Genomic DNA, 6,145 nt, shown 5'->3' on the forward strand with positions numbered 1-6,145 from the left:
TTTCGTAAATACACACTCAAGTTTTCATAATTTTATTTTTAAACCAAATACAATTCCAATTTTCAGAAAAGTATCACCTATGGAGCTCAGTGATACCATAACTGATTTCAGGTTTTCAAGATGGATGCCAACATAACTGTCCATGGTTTGATGAAGTGTGGAACATGTTTCTAGATAATGAGACATATTTGGTGTTTAGACACTTTAGCTTGGAGCTGTGTATATAACAACTAATGGCAATCTCATGTGAGATATTCCAAAAACCTGACCCATCAATGCTAATGCTAAGCTCCATAATTACAGTCTATGAAAGGCAGACTATATAGATCACACAGTATACATTATGTGTGTATATATATATATGGTCATCTAACATTCCAGAGTTCATGTTCATTTACATGTAAAGAAAATGTCCTCAACCTCAAGAAAATCACTGTATGACATCACTGAACCACTGGATGTGGATTATGGAAGATATTTTGACGTAAAACAGACAAGCATTACATCCATGTTTACTACATTAACCTCAAACTTCATGAACAAGAAAAAGAAAATCCATGTGTGATTTTATCCTAAACTGTTCCTTCGAGATATTCCAACTGAAGTTGTAGTCCATCATAATGTCTGTTTTTTATGTTGTTAAGCTATATATTATCTTTTGGTTGTTTTTTGTTTTCTTTCCCCAGGCTGTTGAGCAGCACTGTGTCTCTGCTGCACACCTCTGGTTGATCATAACCACGTGTTTACTCTGTCGTTTCTTTCTACTAATCATGCATCCCACCCTCGCTCTTCAAAGAGCGCACGGACAAGGAAAGGGCATGTAGGATAATGTAAATATTAGTTAGCCGTTTTGTGAGCTGATTCTAATTACCTCTGATGTAATGCTCATTCCCTTCCCGTTAGCTCCACAGATCGTAGTCTGCAGTTAACAGGATAACAGAGAGAGAGTAAGAACCGCAATGTGTGTGGGGGTTCCCTGGTTTTTCATCAGATCACACAGTGTCAATCATGGCTCATTTCCTGTCTCACAGCACAGCGTAATTACATTGGAAAAGCAACATTTTTAATCACAAGCAGCATCTAGACATGTTTCAACTTTTGTGTGCATGGTCTTTGTGTCTGACACGCCTGCTCCAGATTTGACTCATGACTTTTCTATGCTTTCCTCCCTTTCAAGTTGAGACAGCGCTGTTTGTTTACATGTCCTCGTCTCCGTTCCATAAACTGACTTTTATGTTGGATTAGTGAACGCGAGATTTGCGTGTCCGTCCGAACTCATTAATCCAGCACTTCACAGCTCGCGCACATCACTATTTTAAGCTCAAGCTTTCTTTGTAAATCCATTCTCGCATTTAATATAACACACATGGACATGGATAGTGTATATTATCAGCATTTATCATTGCGAAGTTCGTATTAAAGTGCTGACTGTCAGTTCAGCTTCTTTTTTTCCTCCTCACTTTCACTTTTTAACCTTTTTTTGTATACAAAACTAAAAGAGCAACACATTCAGCTACATCATACATATTCAGCAATTGGGGGCCCGAAGGAATTCCCGTGTGTTTATCCAAGTTGAAATATATATATTACAGCCTTCGCAGCTTCACAGCTTGCCCCAGATCCCTAGAGCAAATCTGTGGCTTGTTGACCAAAAACCACAGGAGCAGCTGTGAATATTTCATTCCAGAGAGGTTGCTGGTGGGACAGGGATTGGAGGGTGGCTCCGTTTTTTTTTTTAATAGCCCAGTATTTTTGGACGCCGACGTGGTGACGTTGAGCCAGGCCCAAGGAGTTTCCAGTAACAGAGGAGCGCTCAGCATCGTGTTGGAGGAGCACGCATGTCTCTGCAGAGCATCAAAGCTCATGTCAGCAAAAAATCCAAAAGAGCAACACGTCTAAATATAGTGCGATCCTGTCGAACCCGAGGCTGCTACAGCCTGAGGTTTGGATCTCGCGATGATCCTCTGGAGGTTTCCAGTTTCTGTTCAAGCAGGTGTGTCAAACATTTGCCTTGGCTTTGCTCGAGATGAGGCATGTGTTTATCAATTCAGCTCGAGTGAGTGAGGGAAGCGGAGAGACGCTCTGCTTGCCAGAACCAAGCAATGTCAACCTTTCAGAGAACAGAGCCCTGAATTTACTAATAAGAACCCGTGCTTTGAGTACGAAAGTAATTTAATATGCACAGGGCTTGGAAATGTTTTGGACTAAATTGGTCAAGTGTCAAACATTATAGATTTTTTTTTATCAATCCTGATCCAAAAAATTAAACATGCATTCCCATTAGAAGTGATCCGAGCTCTGTTATTTTGTTAAACCGTAAAAAAAGCTGAAGGCCAAGTTGGGCCTTGTCTAAAGCATCCCCATGCTCCATGGAGCTTGCATGCACCACACTTCCTGCTCATTTGCTGGCAGTTTGTAATGACCTAACTTAATGATTGAAGTATGAAGTTAATACAGGAGTTTGGCAAACATCTGCAGCCTTGGCGACTAATAAAGTCAGTGTTTATTGTGTCTGTACACCACATAAGTAACACTTCACTAATAATCTTGTTTACAGAACCATGTATGAGCTTGATTAAAGACTATATAAATTTAATTCGATCTGCTTCACATCTTAATAACACATAATAACATAATAATAACATTCTTGAAGGTGTGCCGATAATTATCTTCTCTCGAGGTAATGTAAACTGAGATGGGGAACAATTCAGGCACACTCTTGGGGTTTTGCTGAACATTTAATGGCAGGGAAAGTAGGTGTATGACTGTCCAGATTCAAGTCATGCCTCTGAAGTTATGTGTGTCTGGGAAGAGTTAGGGAATCTAGGCCAACATGTTTTTAACACGCAAAAGGGCAAACTCAGTCAGAGTGCAACAATCACCACACACACACACACACACACACACACACACACACACACACACACACACACACACACACACACACACACACACACACACACACACACACACACACACACACACACACACACACACACACACACATGGGCTGGTTAATAACTGGCATTTTAATAATCTCTTTGAATTCCAAAATATGTAGAAGCACTTTTAGTTTAGAAGCACATTTATAAATGTTCCACCATCTTGAACCTAACTATAAAATAAACAAAAAAGTGCCACAATGTGCTTCTCTTTAATACGTAAACAAGAAGAACCTGAAACCAATGACATCGACTGGCACATAAAGATAAGATAAGACATAAATAGATAGAATAATAGAAAATGGATTTTGAATTCTTCAAGATGAAGTGTAACTATACTGTAACACCTCTGTATGGCAAACAGGAAGTTTGTGCCAAAGAAACCAATGCCAAAGAAATTTAAATGCCTCTAGTCAACTTGCCATTTTTCAATAGCTTGCCTCAAATATACTTAAATTATACTTATACTATATACATTATACTTAAACTATATATACCTTCAAACATGCTAATACTTCAAATATACTAATATACTTCAAACAGAAAGGAAACTATTTAAAGACATTTGAAAGCTATTTATGACATTTGCCTCAACTGCAATCTTGACCCTGTTTGCATCAATTGCATCTAATGAGTTCATCTGCAGGTTACATTGATAACCTTTACATCCTCACAACCACTTGTTCTTAAGTCATCATGCCAATAAAACACCTCATAACTCACACCTCAAAAAATCTGTGGAATCTAGTTAAAATTGGTCTCTGTGAATTCTGGTAGCTGTTTTACATAATTGTGTTTACAGAAACATATATAAAACATAAACTTAAAGCTGGGATTTAAAGTCTGTTGGCTTGATAAGTAGATCTTCTGCAGCCAGGAACTAGTACATTAACATTAGACCAGTTGTAAGTACATTATTCTTAAATATCCAACCGTGTTGACTTCATATATAATCTTATCATGTTATCTAGTTCAATTAGTCACCACCCACAAAGAGTAAATATTGCAGCTGAAGATGCTGTGAGTTTGGATCTTCCTTTTAATCTGCAACACCTCAGACTTTTCAAACCCTAATGCTACAATCCATGTTTTGTGTACTTTAGCCCTGACAGACTTTACACTTCCACCACTTAGTAGAAGTGCAAAACACAATGTCATCTGTAGCTGTAATTTCATGGACTGTTTATGCTCTGCTGTTCCTGTGTAGCGTTCAATCTTAGAACAAAAAGGGTTTTCAAGGCTTCGTTGGGTTATCCCTGTGAGAAAGAGCTTAACATTTTCCAAGGTTCCAAGTAGAAGACTTTAAAGAGGTTGAAAACCTTTATCTACCTAATGGTCTTGTATGTGTTATACACAAATCTAGAAGTCTAATGGATTTGAGTGTTTGTGCTTTTGGAGGGAAGTAATAAGATTTTAAACAGTATGTTAATTTCCTAATCCCTGGTTTAATCTAGAAAACCCTAAAAATCTTTCACATTGTTCTTTTTAGTGAAAACCTTAAGCTTTCTATATCAAATCTTACAAAAAAGCAGTCCAAAAGGAATCTGTGAACCTTTAACCAAACAGCAAGTTCTTGAACACTAGGAGTTTTGGAGTTTTTTGCCACTTCTATTTTTCTATGCTGTTTCATAGAGTTTTTTAATAAGTCAATATACAGTAATATGATGTAAATTGTTTAATAAACTACTTAATGTCTACATGTCTCTAATGTGGACTTATCATGAAGTTTGATGTCTGCTTCAGAACCACGGACAGCTCTGACTTTATACAATAATGCACTGATTTATTAAATAATGTAGTTAATGAAGGTTTGCAAGTTTGCAATAAAATTCACAGTATACTGTATGAGAGAGACAGGGAGATTTCCTTTTTCAAAGGTCCAAGGTGTACTCCCAGTTTGTGCTGAGTCATTTTTATCATTTTTAAGAACCGATGGACTGAATCGTTTCAGAAAAGAAAAAAACAGCACAATGTAGATTTCATCAACACACAACACCAACATACCAGATTATTCTACGTTTTTGTTTTGCAGTATTTTTATGTTTTCTTTCTCTGTAACCAGTAAGCTATGAGAAATGTAAACAATTAGCAGTGTTACCCTAGAGTCTGTTGGTGCAGATCTTGGTGTACGCTTGAACCAAAAACAACACTACGGAACCCTCTGGTAGCTGAATTACTTTACATTCAGCTGATTTAATAACAGTGTGAGTATGAAACATTTACTTTTATAACATTTACCACAAAATTAGCTGAATGCTCTTATACTTACAATTGAAACAGTCAGGGTGGTGCCAGGATTTAAACTCACATCCTTCAGAGCAAGTAGCTCAACGCGTTAACCACCAAGCTACAAATGTTCATGTGTTTAGTCTTTCAAACAGACACCATCATACAAAGCCATCTAAACATCAAAACATCTATAATATTCTCCAATACAAGTGTACAAGCAAGTAGTTGAGAACTTGCTAAAGGCAATAACAAGAGCTCTCGGGGAGTGTTATCACAGAAACTAAAATTTAAACTTTCCAATGACTAGCGAAGAACCGTAACTACTGAGCCGCCACAACCTCCGAGACCATACCTGACTGCTGTGTATGGAAGAAAACGAGACGTTGATATAAGAGGGGAAAAAAACTTAGCATAAAATAATACGACCCCAGAAGACATTTACATCCATCCATGCGGTAGATATTTCAATCCAAAGTGACTTACAACTGAGACTGAGTCCAATCCAAGCACAAAGCTGTTAAAAGAACCAGCAGGGGACAAGCCACATTTTCCACCAGCTGACCAGAAGCAAGTGCAACACAGCTGTAGGAAAAATAAGAACTAATGCTCCAAAGTTAAACACTCAACACTGTAGGCAGCCCACATCTTTAGAAAAAGAAAGATTTAGCAAACTTAAGCTTTTTTTCCTTTGAACATCACAACTGACCTTTTACGGTCAGAAAGGGTTTTAAGCAGAAGAATTGTTGATATATGGGAATCCTTAATGATCATTAATGATTTTATTAATTAGTTTCTAAGAATGCACCCCACAAATATTGTACAAATCTCAAAAGCAATCCATGAGAAGAACCCTTGTGAAGAACCCTTAAAGGTTTCTATGTTTCCAGGACATAGAACATATATAATGCATGCCAACAGCATGTGTGAAGGTATTTGCTGTAAGCATGTTAGACAGGATAGACAGGTTAAATGTA

The sequence above is a fragment of the Tachysurus fulvidraco genome, chromosome 21, assembly GCF_022655615.1.
Source record: "Tachysurus fulvidraco isolate hzauxx_2018 chromosome 21, HZAU_PFXX_2.0, whole genome shotgun sequence".
Lineage (NCBI taxonomy): Eukaryota > Metazoa > Chordata > Actinopteri > Siluriformes > Bagridae > Tachysurus > Tachysurus fulvidraco.